The following is a 20,883-nucleotide window of genomic DNA, read 5'->3' on the forward strand; positions in this document are numbered from 1 at the left end:
ACTCAGTAAAGAAAGGCAAGCCTGATGTACTAAAAACTCAGAGAATGCTCCCTGGGTTCACTCACCTGCACTCACCCCCGTTTTTCTGTTTTTGTTAATCTTTATAGCATATATCTCCACACTCCATTCTGTACCCTACTGTCTAACCTCTCCATCAATCAATCTGTTGCTGAACACACAGAAAAAGAAATGCTAAGCAGATTGGCATTACAGTCTACCCTGATACCTGTTGTGGAGATATATATGTTGGAAAGTCAAACACAGAACATGTTGTTTACTCTGAAAATGTTTGAGAATTATAGTTATTGTCATTCAAATGTCTGTCTTTTAGTGAATTTCTGTTACATATATACATGTTATCTCATTGAACCTTCATAGTATATATTTTTATAATGTGAAGCATATTTAGCCTCAGATATAAAATTATTATCAGACAGCTAGTGAATTGAATATTTGATTAACTCTCAGCAGTGCCATACTGAAATAAGAATCATTGGAAGAAGATGACATGTTTTGTTTTAGGTGATTAGAAATTAAGAGCTCTGTTTAAAAAGCATGTTAAATTTGAAATGCTTATTACACACCCAAGAATTACTTAGAAGCTATTTGAACATATTTAGGAAGTATGTGCAATTTTGTGCTTCCACGACATGCATTTTGAGTATGATTGACGTTCTAGTTCTTCTCTCAGTTCCACAAGGTGTAGAAACCAGCCTTATGACAAGTGCTATCAGGCTACCTCCCTAGGGAATAGTCAGATTCAGCTTACTACTTGCCTCGTTGGACATCACATCCCCCTAGACTGAAGTGTGGAGATATCACAAAAGTAACTCCTCTCAGTCATAGCATCACTCATTCTAATTTCAGCAATTAGAGCACCCTGAAAAAAAATTTGCTTATCCAGCACACCTGGCTTTCACTCACAAACCCCTCTCCTACTTGCTCCCTCCCAGCTGATTTAACATGTAAATACATGACAGTTTCTCACTTTCTCTTGATTCTGTAAGACATGTTCCTCTCTCTGGAGCCTCTGAGAAGTACACTGTTTCTACTAGTTCATGTGTTTCGTGTTGTTGCTTCTGCTTCATCTCTGTTGACTAACACACTCGAACATGATGCTTGCTACTCCTGGTCACCTAGGAAATAAATTATTTTTTTTAAAAATATACTAGGTATAGGTTAGACAAGACTCAGAAGACATCTGTCAGTATAAATAAATTTCCTTTGAGAGGATCACCCGGCCAGATGCCAGACACTTATAAATTAATCTATGCACAGAGACAAATAAGTGTGCTGTCATAAATGTTCACAACCACTTCTGCCACCCAAAGACATATCAGGGAAAAGGATACAATTTATAGCTATTTTCTAGGCATAGACTCCAAGACCAAATTAGATCAACAACTAAAACAACTTAACTAACATGCTGGTCTTTCATTGAATACAATTTGGAAGTGTAAAACCTCATAAAACACAGCTGTGTAAGCAAGCCTTTTCTGTAGTTTGCAAGGCTTATGGCAATATCACCTGCAGAGCCTCGCTGATTTCCTTTCTTTCTTTCTTTCTTTCTTTCTTTCTTTCTTTCTTTCTTTCTTTCTTTCTTTCTTTTTTTTTTTTTGGATTTTCGAGACAGGGTTTCTTCGTAGCTTTTGGTTCCTGTCCTGGAACTAGCTCTTGTAGACCAGGCTGGCCTCGAACTCACAGAGATCCGCCTGTCTCTGCCTCCCGAGTGCTTGGATTAAAGGCGTGCTCCACCACCGCCAGGCTCACTGATTTTCTTTATCTTTCCATTGTTTGCTATTTTTGGAAAACATAGAGACAAACAAGAATGTAAATGGTGTTAAAGATTTTTCCAGAATCTGGGAGCAATGTAAGATGTGTTGGTGTTGAAACCACTTCCATATTCCATACTGCTAAAAGATGTCTGTGTTGAACAGAACGGCAGGTCAATTTGAAAAGTAGGCCTATGAATCAGAATTATATTTTCTGAAACCAACCCGGGATCCCGGCTAGTTTTATAAACAAAGTACATAATCAAATACAGGCCACAGAAGTCCAAAGAAGCTTGCGAATAAGCATTTAATGATATAACCCTTTGGGACTTCTGCAGCTGTCCTTACCTTATCTGGGTGCTTACAATTTCCTTTGATCTACTGTTCAGTGATACTGTTCTATGTACCTGATTGATATCCTAGTACAACTGGTATGCGTGATCAAATTTTCTATTAAGATATATGTCAGATTTTGTATAGAAATTTTGTTCATCCTCTTAACACAAAAATATACCATCCTTGCATTAATAAGTATTTTATATGTTCTCTCCATAAACTGCCCTGTAAATAAAAAGAGGCAAATGATATAATGGTGCCTTGTTAAGGGAGAGGTTTCCTTTTGATCATCTCAGCAGAAGAGAAGAGCACAGACCTCTTGTGAACAAGGCTACTTAAAAACGAATGTCAACAATGTAATTTGAACAAACAGAACATTTCAGCAATACCACGTGAAATCATCATTCTGCTGTCACAAGCTTTCCTTACTGCTATGTTATTCTCTTTTATTAGGGAGGAGTTGGTTTTATAATTAGCATTCAAGTTTAAAGTTTCAAACATGCTACAGAGACAATAGTCAAGGGCTGGGTATAGACTTTAGAGCTGATAGCCTTGTGTAGCTCTCTCTCTCTCTCTCTCTCTCTGTCTCTGTCTGTCTCTCTCTCTGTGTCTCTCTCTCTCTCTCTCTCACACACACACACACAGAGAGAGAGACAGAGACAGACAGAGAGAGAGAGAGAGAGAGAGAGAGAGAGAGAGAGAGAGAGAGAAAGACAAACAGATAGACACAGAGACAGTAAGAGAGACTGAGGCAGAAACAGAAGGACGAAGACAGAGAGGCAGGAATATTAAGAATTTTAGTAAAGTCAATGACAGAATGAAACAATGTGTCATTGCAACATATACAGGTATGTGAAGCAGCCACTGAATTAAACATACTAGAGTCTGGAATTTAGTAAACGTTTTAGGATAGAAACAAGGTATGATTTCCAGGCAGATTTGGAGTTAAAGGGGTGGAGAAAGTGTGCGAAGTTTTCAAAAGTAAAACAAGCTTCTATGCACTTATATTTCTGATTCTCATGAATCTCAATATACCTTAAATGTATACCAAGCTCTTACATTTGAAAATGGAAACTATAGCTTGGCTGGGTATGGGGATGTTCTATCGGGAACTCACCAAGGCCAGCTGGCCTGGGTCTGAAAAAGCATGGGATAAATTTGGACTAGCTGAACATAGCGGACAGTGAGGAAGAATGGGAACTCAAGAACAATCGCAGTGGGTTTTTGATCCTACTGCACAAACTGGCTTCGTGGGAGCCTAGGCAGCTTGGATGCTCACCTTACTAGACCTGGATAGAGGTGGGTGGTCCTTGGACTTCCCACAGGTCAGGGAACCCTGATTGCTCTTTGGGCTGACGAGGGAAGGGGACTTGATCGAGGGAGGGGAAGGGAAATGGGAGGCGGTGGCGAGGAGGAGGCAGAAATCCTTAATAAATAAATAAATTAAAAAAAAAGAAAATGGAAACTATATACAAAAGCACCAGTTCCACCAAAGTTTAGTGATGTAATGACCTCTAGTGGACAAAGAGGAGAATGCCACTCAGTTCCTTAAACTGAGCAGAAGAGCTTTAAGGCTCAAAAAAGAAAGTAATGATAGAGGGAAACTTTAATTATACTGATTTACTCGGTAAGTGCTGTACACAAAAATTGAGACGTGTGAACTGCAGATGGCTCAGTGGTTCAAGAATCTTTCTGAGCAAGCCTGATGAGCTGAGTCCCATCTGCTGGTTCCACATGGTAGAAGAAGGGAAGCTACTCACACAAGCTGTCCTCTGACTTCCTCATGCTCTGTGGCCTGTATGTGTACATACACACACTCGAGAATACTAAATAAAGCTAAGGTAAGAAATTGAAATATGTAGCTGTGACCAATATTTATGCACAGTTGTTATTTTTAAGCCAAAATCTTTAAAATGGTTAAGGATATGGAAAATTTGATATCCTTGAGTCGATCTTTATATACTATATACATGTATTAAATTATACTCTACCATATAGATTTGAATCCAAAAACAAAAATTAACAGATGGGGCGGGTAGAAAGAGTCAGAATAACAGAAAATCTGCTGCATGACCATCTCTCTTAGAAACGACTCATAAACAAGAGCTGAACAATGACAACATCAATAAACATGCTAACAAGGGAGGGGGGATTCTCATGGAGCCCCACTCCTAGACAAAGAGCTACAGTCAACTAATGACTACTGAGAGGGGGAGAATTAGCTTTTTCCCAGGAATGAGCTCCCTGATTGGCTATTCAATATAAAGTGGTCAATCCTGAACTCTCTCTCTCTCTCTCTCTCTCTCTCTCTCTCTCTCTCTCTCTCTCTCTCTATATATATATATATATATATATATATATATATATATATATATATATATATATATATATAACAGCAGGCTATATTTATGTATTTGTCCACATCTATCTATCTATCCATTATAATAATAATGAAAAAGAGGTTGTCTATGTGAGAATTGGGAAGGGGCTAGGGAGAAGTTGGAGAGTGGGAACATGGGAAGGACTGGAAGGAAGAAAGTGTTCAGGAATGATATAGTTACATTTTATTAAAATGTAAAAATATAAAATAAACAAGTTTAAAAATTAAGAAAAATGTAAATAATACCATAATTAAAAGAGAGTTTCTAAATACACAATGGCTAGTTCATGGCTCAGAGGAAAAGGTTTTAGACATCCCAATGGAAGAATTCGTTGAAATTCCAAAGATAGGATTGGATAGGGGCATACTCAAGAATTTTTGAGAATGTCTGAAGGACAGGCCACCCGGGATCTCATTCTCTGGGTGTTATTTGAGGGCTATCAGTGATACTGATAATTTTGAGAAAGGAGCTTAGGGCAAAGTGGTGTCACTAATTGGAAGAAAGCAAACTCACGATTGTCCCTTTCCACATTTTTGTGAGTGTGAGACAGGAATGATGGCACGTGATCACCACCTTTCCCTTGAGTCTAAGGCAGGTTGTGCAGAAAATATTGTGTAGGTCCAACAAGGCCTAGCAAGTGGATCTCCACAGCGGCAACAGAGAGCCACGTGAAAGCATACTAGCATCAACCAACACTGGAAGTGGCACTTCTTTGGCCAGTGCTTCAGTGTTAAAATTCTGTGGAAAGATAGACTAGTGGACTAAAAGTCAGAATATTTGAAAAAGAGGTATTTATACACAAACATGTGATTTGTTTATTGCAAAAAAAGGAGATTTCAGAATAAATTATACTTGGTCAAGTCAGCATCAAGATAGGAAAAAGTGTGAAAAGTTCCATTTCAAGCAACCTGACACAAAGGACTATGTATGGCCATGGAGGCAGATTACTAACAAGTAGAGTAATTAGAAAAGTGCCATAGCTTCATCTCTGTCATTTGGGGACTGGATCTACTGCTTTCTTCTTATCGGTTGCATTTCTTATGCTTTACATGTCTTACTTTTTGATTGAATGCCAAACATAAATTTTACATTGTTAGTTTCTAGATAGTTTTAGTTTTTTATTTTAGCTGTGTAATGGGCACAATGGATGTACTTGGAAATAATTCAAATATTTTGATGTTTATTTTGAAAACTTTTAAGAAGAAATTATAAGCTATCAAAGTGCCATTGGTCTAGGACTATTTTTGCCCTTTCTACTGAGGAAATATGCAACTGAGTACTTCAGCCAATGGTCTGGTTTTTTTTTTAATTTTCTTTATAGTTCCCCTTCCCTCAAGGCCCCAGGATCTATATGGAAGAGGAAGCAGAAAGTTTTTAATAGCCAGAGATGGTGGATGACTCCAGCGAAACTGTTTTCCAGAAACAACACGGCTGATATGTTTATGAACGCACAGAGGCTGTGACAGCATACTCGAGTCCTGCACAAGGTTCAAGCAAATAACACCTCCACACAGCAAAAGGGAAGTGGGCACAAAGAGCGACCTCTAGCCAAGAAGCTATTTGCAATTACAATTGCTCCAGTCCAATCAGGAACTCTCCCTTCCTTCCCTTTCCAAGGGACAATTTGATCAGAGTGGATGGCCTATATAGTTTCTACATCCACTACTACCAGGAGTCTTAGCTGAGATCATCCTTGTAGACTCCTAGGAGTTTCCCTTACTTCACTCCTCTAACCAACCTGGAACCCCTCCCCCCTTCTAGTCATCTCTCTCAACACTCTTTCCCTCCACCCACTCCACAACCCGATCCCTCACGTTTCCATGCCCTCCCACCTCACTATACCCAAGAGATCTCTATTTTCTCTTCCCAGGGTGTAGGAGGAGGCTGCTTGCTTGTCCTGGCTGCTCAGATCTGAAATAACCACACAGAAACTATATTAATTAAATCACTGCTTAGCCCATTAGCTCTAATTTCCTATTGGCTAACTCTTACATCTTAATTTAACCCATCTCCATTAATCTGTGCATCACCATGAGGTCGTGGCCTACCAGCAAAGTTTCACTATGTCTATCTGCCAAGGTGGTGGATCCATGGCATCTCTCTGACTCCACCCTTCTTTCTCCCAGCATCCAGTCCAGTCCTCCCTGCCTACCTAAGTCTGGCCCTATCAACAGGCCAAGGCAGTTTCATTATTCTTTTTTTTTCTTTTCTGGTTTTCTTTTTTCTTTTTAATTTTATTTTTTTATTTTTATTTTTTAGTTGTTGAAAAAAATTTCTGCCTCCTCCCCTCCTCCCCGTTTCCCATTTCCCTCCACCTCCTCCCACACATCGCCCCTCCCCCTCTCCCCACTCCTCTCCCCCTCCCCCCACTCCATTCCTCCTCCCTCTCGAGACTGAAGAGCAGTCCAGATTCCCTGCCCTGTGGGAAGTCCAAGGTCCTCCCACTTCTATCCAGGTCCAGGAAGGTGAGCATCCGAACAGGTTAGGCTCCCACAAAGCCAGTTCATGTTTTAGGATCGAAACCTAGTGCCATTGTCCTTGGCTTCTCATCAGCCTTCATTGTCTGCCATGTTCAGAGAGTCCGGTTTCATCCCATGGTTATTCAGTCCCAGTCCAGCTGGCCTTGGTGAGCTCCCAATAGATCAGTTCCACTGTCACAGTGGGTGGGTGCACCCCTCGTAGTCCTGACTTCCTTGCTCATGTTCTCCCTCTTTCTGCTCCTCATTTGTATCTTAAGAGCTCTGTCTGGTGCTCCAATTTGGGTCTCTGTCTCTAACTCGACCCATCGTCAGATGAAGGTTCTAAGGTGATATGCAAGATATTCATCAATATGGCTATAGGATAGGGTCATTTCAGGTTCCCTCTCCTCAGTTGCCCAAGGTACTAGCTGGGGACATCTCCTTGGACACCTGCGAGCCCCTCTAGAATCAAGTTTCTTGCCAACCCTAAGATGGCTCCCTTAATTAGGATATATATTTCTCTGCTCCGGTATCTACCCTTCCTTTATCCCAACCATCCCATTCCCCCAAGGTCCCCCCATCCTTCCCGTATCACGTTTCTCACCCCATTTCCCCTTAGCCCCATGCCACCTCACCCCCAAGTTCCCAGTTTTTGCCTGGCAATCTTGTCTACTTCCCATATCCAGTCGGATGACTATGTTTTTCTTTGGGTTCACCTTCTTAATTAGCTTCTCTAGGATCACAAATTATATGCTCAATGTCCTTTATTTATGGCTAGAAACCAATTATGAGTGAGTATATCCATGTTCATCTTTTTGGGTCTGGGATACCTCACTAAGGATAGTGTTTTCTATTTCCATCCATTTGCATGCAAAATTCAAGATGTCATTGTTTTTTTACCGCTGAGTAGTACTCTAATATGTATATATTCCACACTTTCTTCATCCATTCTTCCATTGAAGGGCATCTAGGTTGTTTCCAGGTTCTGGCTATTACAAATAATGCTGCTATGAACATAGTTGAACAAATGCTTTTGTCATATGATAGGGCATCTCTTGGGTATATTCCCAAGAGTGGTATTACTGGATCTTGGGGTAGGTTGATCCCTAATTTCCTGAGAAATCGCCACACTGATTTCCAAAGTGGTTGCACAAGTTTCATTCCCACCAGCAATGGATGAGTGTGCCTCTTACTCCACAACCTCTCAGCATAGGTTATCATTGGTGTTTTTGATTTTAGCCATTCTGACAGGTGTAAGGGAAATGCAAAGTTTCTCTATTCTTTAATGGTAATCACAGCACACAGAGAGGACTCCCACATCACCAGAGAGATCCATGCATTCCCCTTTGGGCTCTTCTTATTACTCAGTCTCTATGGGTCTGGGGATTGTAGCATAATATCCTTTACTTCAGATGTATTAGTGAGTACATGCCATGTTTGCCTTTCCAAGTCTGGGTCACGTCATTCAGAATGATTTTTTTTCTATTTCTATCCATTTGCTTTCAGATTTCCCGATGTCATTTCTTTTATCAGCTGAGTAACACTCCATTTTGTAAATGTACCACATTTTGTTTATCCATTCCTCAGTTGAGGGACATCTAGGTTGTTTCCAGTTTGTGGCTATTACAAATAATGTTTCTATAAACATAGTTGAGGTGTTCTTGTGGTATGATTGAGCATTCTGTGGGAATACATCCAGGAGAAACATAGCTTGGTCTTGAGATAGACTGATTTCCAATTTTCTGAGAAAATGCCATATTGATTTTCAAAGTGATCCCACAAGTTTGCATTTCCACAAATAGTGGTGGAGTGTTCTTCTTGCTCTACGTTTTATCCAGCTTAAAGTATCTATATCAGGCTTTTGCTTTTAGGTCACCAACCTCCTCCCAAATCATGACACAGAGGCATATTATTAATTATGAATTCTCAGTCTAGTTTAGGGTCTTTTCTGGCTAGTTCTTTTTACTTAAATTAATCTGTCTCTCTTTATATACATTTTGAATCAGGAATCTTTGCCTTTTTTTCTTCTGTATATCTTACTTTCACTACTTCTTATGTCTGGATGGCAGCTGCCTGACTGGACTGGGGAATCTCCCTCTCTTTCTCCCTTGTTCTCTCCTCCTTCTCTGAAGCCTAGATTTTTCTTATTTATTTTCTCTGCCTGCCAGTCCTACCTGTCCCTCTCCAGACTAGCTATTGGCTGCTAAGTTTTTTATTAGACCAATCAGGTGCCTTAAGAAAGCAAGCGTAAACAAATGCAATACAGTTTCTACCTAGTTAAACACACATCTGAATATCATTAAACACATGCAGCAAATCTAACACACTTTTGCACACTTAAAGTAATATTCCATACATAAACAAATGTAACAAACACATCTTTGCCAGGTTAAAACAATAGTCCACAACAGCTGTCATTTTTGTTTTTGATCTTAGTCATTTTGAAAGGTATAATATGAAATCTCAGATTCATTTTGATTGGCATTTCCCTGATGCTTAAGGATGATGAACATTTAAGTGTTTTTCAGCCATTTGAGAATCTTTTGTTGAGACTTCTCTGCTAAGGGCAGTACCCCATTTTTAAAGGAATATTTGGCTTTTAGATGTATAGTTTCCTGACTTTTTTATATTTTAGAGATCAGCCCTCTGTCAGATGTGGAGTTGGTAAAAATCTTTTCCCATTCTGTAGGCTGCTGCTCTGCCTCACTGACAGTGTCCTTTGCTTTACAGAAGCTTTTCAGTTTCACGAGGTCCCATTTATTAATCGTTGATCTTAGTGTCTGTGTTACTGGTGTTCTATTCAGGAGGTTGTCTTCTGTGCCTATGTATTCAAGGCTATTCTCACTTTTTTTTTCTATTTGGTTCAGTGTAACTGGATTTATGTTAAGATCTTTGAATAAAGAATGACTCCGTAACAATTCAGTTCCAAGTTGTTCAGTTTCCGTGAGTTTGTAGACTTTCTGCAGTTTGTGTTGTTGTTGAACTCCAATTTTAACCCATGGTGATCCAATAAGATACAAGGGGTTATCCCAATTTTTTTTTCTATCTCCAAGCCTAGCTTTGTGACTATGTGGCTAATTTTGACAAAGGTTGCATGAGGTGTTGAGAAGAAGGTAGTCTTTGGCGTTTGGGTGAAACATTCTGTAGATATCTGTTAGGTCCATTTGAGTCATAACGTCTGTTAGTTCTGTTATTTCCCTACTTTGTTTCCATCTGGATGACCTGTCCATCGATGGGATTGGAGTGCTGAAGACTCCCACAATTAATGTGTGGGGTTTGATATGTGATTTTAGCTTTAGTAATGCTTCTTTTACAAATGTGGTATCCCTGTATTTGGTGCATGGATGTTCTGAATTGAGACATCATCTTGCTGGATTTTTTTCTTTGATGAATATAAAATATCCTTTTCCATCCCTTTTGATTAATTTTGATTGGAAGTGTATTTTGTTTGATATTAGAATAACTATATCAGCTTGCTTCTTCAGTCCCTTGATTGGAAAATCTTTTTCTAGCACTTTACTCTGAGGTAATATCTTTATTATTTTTATTAAAACAGTTGAGAGAAACACTTTTTGTTTTTTATTGAGATTCTTTAAGAGACGTCAATTTCCTTAATTTTTTGGTTGTCTTTTCCTCCATTTCTTTCTCTTTTTTTGGTTATTCTCTCTAGGGCATGGTCCCATTTATTTTATTTGTTATCTCCCTGTGCTAGAACATAATATGTGTGTTCTTTCTAAGCTGGGTTAAATAACCACATAAAATGATATCAAATCTTTTTATTTTGAAATTTTCTTTTTTTATTTTCTTTATTATTATTATTATTAAAAATATCTACCTCCTCCCTCCCCCACCCCTCCCCCTCCTTCTCCCTCTCCAGTCCAAAGAACAGTCAGGATTCCCTGCCCTGTGGGAATCCAAGGTCCTCCTCCCTCCATCCAGGTCTAGGAAGGTGAGCATCCAAACAGACTAGGCTCTCACAAAGCCAGTACGTGCAGTAGGACCAAAACCCAGTACCATTGTCCTTGGCTTTTCAGTAAGCCCTCCTTGTCTGATAAGTTCAGAGAGTCCGGTTTGATCACATGCTCTATCCATCCCAGTTCAGCTGGCCTTGGTGAGCTCCCATTAGATCAGCCCCACCGTCTCAGTGGGTGGGCGCACCCCTCGAGGTCCTGACTTCCTTGATCATGTACTCCCTCCTGCTTCTCATTTGGACCTTGGGAGCTCAGTCCAGTGCTCCAATGTGAGTCTCTGTCTCTATCTCCATCCTTCGCCAGATGAAGGTTCTATGGTGATATGCAAGATATACGTCATTATGGCTATAGGATAGGGCCATTTCAGGCTCCCTCTCCTCAGCTGCACAAGGAACTGGCTGGGGACACCTGGGAACCCTCTAGAGTCAAGTCTCTTGCCAACCCTAAAATGGATCCCTTAATTAAGATATATACTTCCCTGCTTCTATATCCACCCTTCCTCCATCCCAACCCACCCATTCTCCCAAGCTCCCCCATCCTCCCCTTCTCACTTTTCTCTCCCCAACTACCCTTACCCCTACCTCATCCCCACCCCCAAGTTCCCAATTTTTGCCTGGCAGTCTTGTCTACTTCCAATTTCCAGGAGTATAACTATATGTTTTTCTTTGGGGTTCCCTTTCTTAATCAAGGAAGTGAAAGATCTATTTGTCAAGAACTTTAAGTCTTTGAAGAAAGACATTGAAGAGGACACCAGAAAATGGAAGGATCTCCCCATGCTCTTTGATGGGTAGAATCAGCATAGTAAAAATGGCAATTCTACCAAAGGCAATCTATAAATTCAATGCAATCCCCATTAAAATCCCAACAAAATTCTTCACAGACCTTGAGAGAACAATAATCTCTAAATTATGGAAAAATAAAAAACCCAGGATAGCCAAAACAATCTTATACAAAAAAAGGAACTTCTGGAGGCATTACCATCCCTGACTTCAAACTTTATTACAGAGCGACAGTAATGAAGACAGCTTAGTATTGGCATAAAAACAGAGAAGTCGACCAATGGAATCGAATAGAAGACCCGGATATCAACCCACAAACCTATGAACACCCGATTTTCGACAAAGGAGCCAAAAGTATACAATGGAAGAAAGAAAGCATCTTTAACAAATGGTGCTGGCATAACAATGTCAACATGTAGAAGAATGAAAATAGATCCATATCTATAACCAAATTTAAGTCCAAATGGATTAAAGACCTCAATATTAATCTGAACACACTGAATCTGATAGAAGAGAAAGTGGGAAGTAGTCTACAACACATGGGCACAGGAGACCACTTCCTATGTATAACCCCAGCAGCACAGACAATAAGGGCAACATTGAATAAATGGGACCTACTAAAACTGAGAAGCTTCTGTAAAGCAAAGGACACTGTCATTAAGACAAAAAGGCAACCTACTGACTGGGAGATCTTCACCAACCCCACATCAGACAAAGGTCTGATCTTCAAAATATATAAAGAACTCAAGAAACTAGACTTTAAAATGCTAATTAACCCAATTAAAAAATGGGGCACTGAACTGAACAGAGAATTCTCAACAGAAGTTCAAATGACCAAAAGACACTTAAGGTCATGCTCAACCTCCTTAGCGATCAGGAAAATGCAAATCAAAACAACTTTGAGATACCATCTTATACCTGTCAGAATGGCTAAAATCACAAACACCAATGTTAGCCTTTGCTGGAGAGGCTGTGGAGTAAGGGGATCACTCATCCATTGCTGGTGGGAATGCAAACTTGTGCAACCACTTTGGAAATCAGTGAGGCAGTTTCTCAGGAAATTCGGGATCAACCTACCCCTGGACCCAGCAATACCACTCTTGGGAATACACCCAGGAGATGCCCTATCATACTACAAAAGCATTTGTTCAACTATGTTCATAGCAGCATTATTTCTAATAGCCAGAACCTGGAAACAACCTAGATCCCCTTCAATGGAAGAATGGATAAATAAAGTGTGGAATATATACACATTAGAGTACTACTCAGCGGCAAAAAACAATGACATCTTGAATTTTGCATGCAAATGGATGGAAATAGAAAACACTGTCCTGAGTGAGGTAACCCAGACCCAGAAAGATGAATATGGTATGTACTCACTCATAAGTGGATTCTAGGGATAAATAAAGGACATTGAGCCTATAATTGTGATCCTCCATTTCTTTAAAGAAAAAATTTAATTTCCTCTTTAAGGGCCTCTATCATTTTCATAAAGTTATTTTAAGATCTTTTTTCTTGTGTTTTGGCTGTGCTGGAATGTTTATGTCTTGCTGTCATAGAATAACTGGGTTCTCCTAGTTTCATATTGCCCTTTCTGTTATTAATTGTATTCTTATACTGCTGCTTAGGCATCTGGATTTGGGTGATTATAGGTCTAGGTATGGATTCCCATGTTTGTCTTTGTTGGATTTGTGCTTTGATCATCAGTTTCTGTTCCTCTGCTTTTCTGGAATGAATGGCCAAGAGTTCTGATGATTGATGAGTCTTCTGGGGTATCTCTGCTGGGGTTTTGGGAACCTTATGTGCCTTGATCTGGTTTAATCTCTAGAAAAGACAAAGTTTTCTTTGGTCTTTAGATTTGACAATGCCTCCAGTAAAGCCTGAGTCTTCTTAAGGGTAACTAGAATCATCCTGGCCCCCAGTAGAGTTTCTGGGCTATTTGTTTAAGTGGTGTGGACTATATTTGTGATGGTGGTATCTGTTCTTCCAACTAGTGTTCACATCATCTGGGCCTATGAAGTCTGTTGGAGCTCTGGAGAAGGGTCATTTGTCCACTGTTGAGGGTGATTATTGCTGGCTTGGTTTGGATCTCAGTGGTGGAAGTCATCTGGGTTTAGGAGCAGGGCCCAGAAGCTGCAGGACCACTAACTATCTGGGATGGGATTGTCATGGGAAAGGGTTGAAGTGGACAGAATTGAGGGATAGGTATGGTTCTACTGTTAGATGGGGTTGGAGGGATAGGAGGCGGAAGGTGTCATTCATTCTTCTAGGACTGAGAGCAGGGCCCAGTCTCAGGCTGTGGACTAGTTGGGATGGTATGGGCTTGAGGAATGTTTGCCTGGTGCAGAATCCAGGTAGTGAGCATTCTGTATTATTACCTAACAACAAAGTTATTCTGGGCATTTTCTTATGTTGTGAACCCTGGGGGCAGTGAATTGGCAGCTTCCCTTCAATTGTCCTGTCTGGATTCTAGCAAGTGTAAATTATAAGCAGCTGAAGCTGGTTGGAATTCCTTTCAGCTCAAATGCTCACTGGAATGAACTAGCGCAGAATAATTACACTGCCTTTAGAGTTTTTTCTTTCCTTTTGTTATTAGTTCTTTGAGAATTTTGTGCAATGTCTTTTGATCAAATTTACCCTTCTCTCAACTACTCTCAGATTCACTGTTCTGCCATGCTCACCCATCTTCGTGTCCTCTTTTTGTTTCTTTACCAATAAAATCCAATTTGTGCTCTCCATATATTCTTCAATGTGTGTCCTTCCATTGGAGCATGACAACTGACCAGGAGCTATATTCTTAAAGAAACCCACCTCTTCCTCTGTATGCAGCTGTCAAATGTAAAAAGCTCCTGGGCTAGGGATGAGATTTTGTGTTCACCTCCTCTCTCCATGCTAGGATTTGGTCTGGCTGGAGTTTGCACAGGACTTTCACAAAGTGATAATTGGATTGCAGTTATTTTCCACTTTCCCACTGTTGGTATCTGGTGTTTTCTTGTGGTTACTTGAAACTATGTACATGTCTCTTTGCTTCTACCCTCATTGGAAAGCTGTCTCTGGTCATTTTGCACAGTCCTAATTCTGTGTTTTTGTTGCTCCTCCGAAATGTTATCTAGCTGTGTATACATGGATTTAAAACAAATACAACTAATACAAAAATTTAATTTAGTTTATCTGAAAAAAGTATTTTTAATAAATAAAATAAAGGAGGAAAAGACCACAAATAAGAAAACACAAAGAGTACTTTATTTCCAATACATTATGAAAATAAGACTCAAATTAACCTTTCCCCCCTATAACTTGAAGAAATCTTAGTCTTAACCTGTTTCTTGCAAAATGAGCTCCCTAACGGTAAAGGGGATGACAAAGCATTGGAGCTTCAGACTGCTGCATCAAGAAAACTATATTTGTTCTCCTAATTTTTAGTGAGTTTCTGCATGAAATTGTGCTCATAAAATGATTCTAGTTTTGTTCGTTGATTAGTGTCCTGGAGTGCAGGAATCACATTTGATACCTAAGTATTCAAGCTGAAGAGATTTCCAGAAATCAGAGTTTAAGGAATGTTTACTTATTTTGATTTCTTTCTAGTAGATTCTGGGTGGTACTCATGTGGGAGATAGTGGTTGTGATGGGAAGGAAATAGTCATGATGGATTTAAAACATGTCATTATTTTTTCTATAAGGGAGTACAAGTAGTCAGACATCTACTGAATGTGCCCTGTAACTGGATGCTAAGTTACAGGGTTCAAAATGAACATGTGTTGCTTATTTTAGCATGTCACTAATAGCTAAGACCTATTCTCAATTTGAATGTAACCTTTATTATTTTTTTATGCCTTATATTTTGATCATATTTTCCCCTTCTCTAATTCCTCCCAGATACTTCCTATTTTTGTTGGGGGCCAGCCTCAATGGGTTCATAAATTTCAGGGTAGGAGTGTGTGGATTAGAAACGCTAAACAAGAGGAACAGAGATATGAAACAAATATAAGATAGTACCAGAAGGGCAACCCAATGAATACTGAATCTGCCCATGTTTATTTTCCATATGCTTATATATCCCAATCCAAAAAGGGGGAAAGAAGGCAAAAGACTGTTTTTACATGACACAAAGGAGAAACAGAAAAATGACTTGCTTCGATACCTGAGACATCAAACCATTCTTTCCTGAGTTAAACATTCTGATGTTTTAGGCAGGATATGCAACGATGGCGCCTTAGACCAAGTATTCTGTAGGCAGCGTCAAACCTCCTGTCTTAAAAATGAAAGAACAGGAATATGCTTTAATTCTCTGGCCATTGGTCAGGGTAGAGCAAACCCACCTCTGTGGACCATCTTAATATCCAAAACATCAAATAACCACACATTAGATCAGGATATCTTGTTTGTAGTTTCTCCTTAAGTCGGACATCTTGTTAATAACTTTGAGAGAGCAAGAGCAGGCTTAAGCTCTCTGACCTTCAGTCAAGGTGGAGTGGACCCACTTCTGTGGGCCCCCATGCACGTTCATACCCACTCAACTTCATGTTCAACCTGCATGTTTGTTTCTCAAAAACCCTAATATCAAAATAGCCAAAGAATCAATATGACAAAAGTTGCCAAAATGAAACACAACAAAAAGCTGTCTCTCTTTCTCTGAAACACACACACAGATGCACACACACACACACACACACACACACACACACACACATAAACAAACAGGAGCAACCACACAAAAACATGGAGTCCATTTTTGTTGGTCAAGTACCCCTAGCAGGGGAATCTGCCCAGGAGTGTGGTTGATATACTCCGTAACACTCCATTAGAAAGAAAACTGATTTTTTTCATTTCTAAGTAGGTATCATTGGAAATAGACTTTTGATTAGCAGTGGAACTTTGTGCCAATTTCCCCTTTTCAGAGCTGAGATTTTTTAAACAGTTTTTTTTTTTTTTCCGAGACAGGGTTTCTCTGTGGTTTTGGAGCCTATCCTGGAACTAGCTCTGTAGACCAGGATGGTCTCAAACTCACAGAGATCCGTCTGCCTCTGCCTCCCAAGTGCTGGGATTAAAGGCGTGCGCCACCACCACCCGGCCGAGAACTGAGATTTTTATATGGCATATACCTGTGTAGATATTGTGTGTACTGTCACAGTTTCTGTGAGTTCATGTGTGTTTCAGCCCTGTTGTATCCTGAAGATGCCATTTCTTTGTTGTCAATTACCACCTCTGGCTCTTATGATCTTTTCCCTTCTTGTTCTGTATATATTTCCAAGCCTTGAGAAGAAAGGTTTGAGAAAGTAATCCCATTTAGCACTGAGTGCTCCAGAGGAATTGTCCAGTGTGGGTCTCTGTGTAAATTACTATTTACTGCAAGAAGAAACTTCTCTGATGAGGGCTGAGATGCACTAATCTATGTCCCCGTCTAGTGTGGTGCCTGGGAGTCTCTGGTAGAGAGAAATCTGTGTCCACTGGGAGTCACAAAGGAAGGAACAGAGATAGGCTAGAAGGAAAGGGTTAAAAGGATGGTGGAAGAACTAATGAACCTACAGACTTCACTGCCAGTGGCCATGTCAGAGAAGCACTGGGTGGCAAAATTGAAGTTCAAAGTGTCAGCCCACCAGGAGGAGACTTTGATGGGCCAATCTTGGTTAGGCAAGGCCCCTGAGATGGCAAACACCCAAATGTCTTTTGCTGCTGTACCTTTACATGTTTGCTGTTGCTATCTTTCTCTGGTGTCTGGCATGGTTGAATTGGGTATGGGGAGATTCTCTACTGCCTGTAATGAAATGTGGTTATCTCGTGGAAACATCCCATTCTACTGGATATGTTTACCTATTGATTAAAGGTTTCTCCCTAAACTGTACTCTATAACTGAAAATAATAATGTTAGCTCATACAGAATTTTGATAAATAAAAATAAATACAAGAAAGCATTACACAATGGAGTCCTATAAGTTTTACTTAAGGAGTTGCCAGATTATAGCTCAAGTTAATGATTAGGAGAAACTGTTGAGTCTCAGGAGCCAGGCTGGCTAAAATTCCCTTAATCTTAATGCCGAAAGATGCTAATGCTGAAAGACACAGTCCTAGGTTTTGGTGTATATCATTAGATGAAATAAAGCATTTTTACCCTCATGCTGTAGGAATTTAGCAGAGACACTGTATGCGGTAGATATTAGAATGAAGAGCTATTTTTAGAATGGCCTTGACCTTGAAGAATCTTTATGGAAAACAGTGATTGTTTTGCTGAGGGGGCCTTGTGGTCATCCTATGACTTTGGTCACAAGACATCTCAGGCACACCTGAGGCTCTTACAATATTGTGTATTGCATACAATGCATAATGAAGGACTAGAGTCATAGGATACTTTTATACTCTGCTTTGAATTGGATTCATATGCCTTCTTCCATCTGACCTACTCTCAATTTCCTTTTGTTGGATTTTCTGTTCTTGGCCATAAGATGGTAGCATTGCTTAATATGTCATAGTTTAGTTCCTCTGTAGCATCTCCTGCTACAGTTATATTTATAATATAATTGTGAAACCCGTTTCTAAAGCTATGTATCGGGCTGCTTTATTTAACCAAGGAGGTCTAGACCTTTGAGATCAGTTTAAAACAGGAGAGTTCCTGGAGCCACTTGTGTTATGTTCTAAAATTGTAATTCACTTTCAGGGAATGTTTTTCTTGAGGGAGAGACTTATTCTTGTCTTCCCATCTCCAAACTGCACTCTAATGGCATAATTAAATATGTATATTTTAAGATCCAGATTTTTTTTGACAATATATAAATTTTTCTGTGATTCACTACCATTATTTAGTGTGATAAATGATTCAATGTGATTTAAAGTTTAAAGATTGGGATGAGAACAGAGACTGTAATTGAAACAATGAAGCCATTTAACAAATTTATAAAGTTCTTTCATTTCCAAATGAGGGAGGTCATATCATAGATATATGATTTTTTTGTTAGTTGTGCAGAATTTATGGTGAAATTACTTTTCATTCATCAATAATTTATTTTAATTCAAAAGAAATATTTTTTATTATGATAGTATGTAAAATAAATCCATGCTTGTAATAAAGCAAACATACACACATACTTGTGTCAATAAGAAAATATGAATTGAATGTCTCTCTTCAAAACCTGTATTACAGTGATATTCTCTATTGATGAAATACATCATGAGCAATAAAGCTATATCAGTAATTTAATTTCTTATTTGAGCCAAATATTGTAACACTGAAGACATAATAGAGTGGGAAAAATGAAATGTTCATATTATCAACTCTAACATCCGACATCCTTAAATTATTCCTATCTTTGGAAGTTTAGACTGTGATGTTCATGTGGAATCTTCAGTGTTTGACTCTTAATTGCTTTTCTTTGTCATCTTTACACTCTTTACTCTGAACTTCCTTTGGTAGCTGAGGTCCCAATATTAAGAGTTCTTCTTTCATCTGACCAGTATCTGGTGTGGGAAATCCTTCTGTATATGTGTTGCTTTTATTGATTAATGAATAAAGAAGCTGTCTTGGCCTGTGGAGCAGAGTAGAGCTAGGCAGGGAAAACTAAACTGAATACTGCAAGAAAGAAGGCGGAGTCAAGGGAAGCCATGTAGCCACCACAGCAGGCAGATACACTAGAACCTTGGCAGTAAGCCACAGCCATGTGGCGTTTACACAGATTAATAAAAATGGGTTAACCAAAGATATAAGAGATAGCTAGCAATATGCTTAAGAGATTGGCCAAGCAGTGATTTAAGTAATATAGTTTCTGTGTGATTATTTTGGGGCTGAGCAGCTGGGAATGAACAAGAGGCCTCCTACTACAAGGGTCTTGACTATCTTATTTATTGTAGATGGAGCTGCGGGCCGCTTCCTGAAGCCCAGCTCCCGCACTGCTAGCTTTACCCGAAATAACAACACACAAATTGTATTCTTTTAAACACTGCCTGGCCCATTAGTTCTAGCCTCTTATTGGCTAATTCTCACATCTTGCTTTAACCCATATTTAATAATCTTTGTAGCACCATGAGGTGTGGCTTACCAGGAAAGATCTTAACCTGCGTCTGTGTCGGGTGGGAGAATCATGGTGACTGCCTGATTCGGCTTCTTTCTCCCAGCATTCTGTTCTGTCTACTCTGCCTATCTAAGCTGCTGTCCTATCAAAGGGGCCAAGGCAGTTTCTTTATTAACCAATAGACATATGACCCTCCTCCATCATTTCCCCCTTTTCTGTTTAAACAAAAAGAAAGGCATTCACTTTAACATAGTAAAATTATTTATAACAAAACAGTTATCAAGCAAGAATTACAGTTACAATATTTGTATCTACTTTATCTGTTATCATAACTAAGAAAAACTATATAACTAACCATTCTTTAACTCCATCAAAGACTCCAGAAGGATTTAATATTACCTAAGTAAACAAGTAAGAAACTTCAAAAACTCTAGAAGTGACAGAGACATCTCGCTGCCGGGACAGTCACCCAAAGTTCCTTTGTACCGTTGGGGCATCCATCCATCTTCAGCCTTTAGGCCGATAGTATCCAGCAGACTTTTCCATGAAGCAGGAAATTTCAAAGACAGTTTAGTCACTATCTGCTGTGTCCTGCAGAATGTCTCGCAGACTCTTTCATGAGTCAGGAACCCCGAAAGACCATCTCACCTTTAAGCAAGTTCAGCAGTCCTCTCTCTGTGGGTTCTCTGTGTCCAGTTTATGCAACAGTCCAGGCAAGAACAGTTTCTTGCCCAAATGGCTATCAAACTCCATAAAGAGCCTCTTTAATGTCCATCTTTCTCTTGAAGTAGCTGGGGCTGCCAGGAGCAGACATGTCTCATTGTCATGAAAAACCCTAAGTTATTAAAACATTAAATGCCATATTCCGTAGTCTTTGAAAGATATGAAGAATGCCTATCTTACTGAGCTATATCTTTATATATCTAGAAAATCTAACATGAATATAAGTTTGATTATTATTGATGATTATCCATTAACAACCTGTATTTCCTAATTATACATTACATTTTTAAATGAACTACACAATCACAATACCTTAATCAAGATCAGAAATACATATACATATAACAAGATTGACCTTAAATTTATATAAACAAAGTCAAATCCATACCAATGCAAATTATTCATACCTATATCATATCCCCCTTTAAATGTAAAAGAACAGTAAAAAACAATATTTGGGAA

This window comes from Microtus pennsylvanicus, chromosome X, assembly GCF_037038515.1.
Source record: "Microtus pennsylvanicus isolate mMicPen1 chromosome X, mMicPen1.hap1, whole genome shotgun sequence".
NCBI classification, from domain to species: Eukaryota; Metazoa; Chordata; class Mammalia; order Rodentia; family Cricetidae; genus Microtus; species Microtus pennsylvanicus.